Genomic DNA, 638 nt, shown 5'->3' with positions numbered 1-638 from the left:
CACCATGATCAAGTGGGGTTTATTCCAGGAATGCAAGGATTGTTCAATATATGCAAATCAATCAACGTGATACAGCATATCAACAAACTGAAGGAGAAGAACCATATGATCATCTCAATAGATGCAGAGAAAGCTTTTGACAAAATTCACCATCCATTTATGATAAAAACCCTGTAGAAAGTACGTATAGAGGGAACTTTCCTCAACGTAATAAAGGCCATATATGACAAACCCAGAGCCAACATCATCCTCAATGGTGAAAAACTGAAACCATTTCTACTAAGATCAGGAACAAGACAAGGTTGCCCACTCTCACCACTCTTATTCAACATAGTTTTGGAAATTCTAGACAGAGCAATCAGGGAAGAAAAAGAAATGAAAAGAATCCAAATCAGAAAAGAAGAAGTAAAGCTGTCACTGTTTGCAGATGACATGATACTATACATAGAGAATCCTAAAGATGCTACCAGAAAACTACGAGGGCTAATCAATGAATTTGGTAAAGTAGCAGCATACAAAATTAATGCACAGAAATCTCTGGCATTCCTATACACTAATGATGAAAAATCTGATAGCGAAATTAAGAAAACTCTCCCATTTACCACTGCAACAAAAAGAATAAAATATCTAGGAATAAA

The sequence above is a fragment of the Physeter macrocephalus genome, chromosome 14, assembly GCF_002837175.3.
Source record: "Physeter macrocephalus isolate SW-GA chromosome 14, ASM283717v5, whole genome shotgun sequence".
Lineage (NCBI taxonomy): Eukaryota > Metazoa > Chordata > Mammalia > Artiodactyla > Physeteridae > Physeter > Physeter macrocephalus.
Note: the sequence above shows the minus strand (reverse complement) of the source record.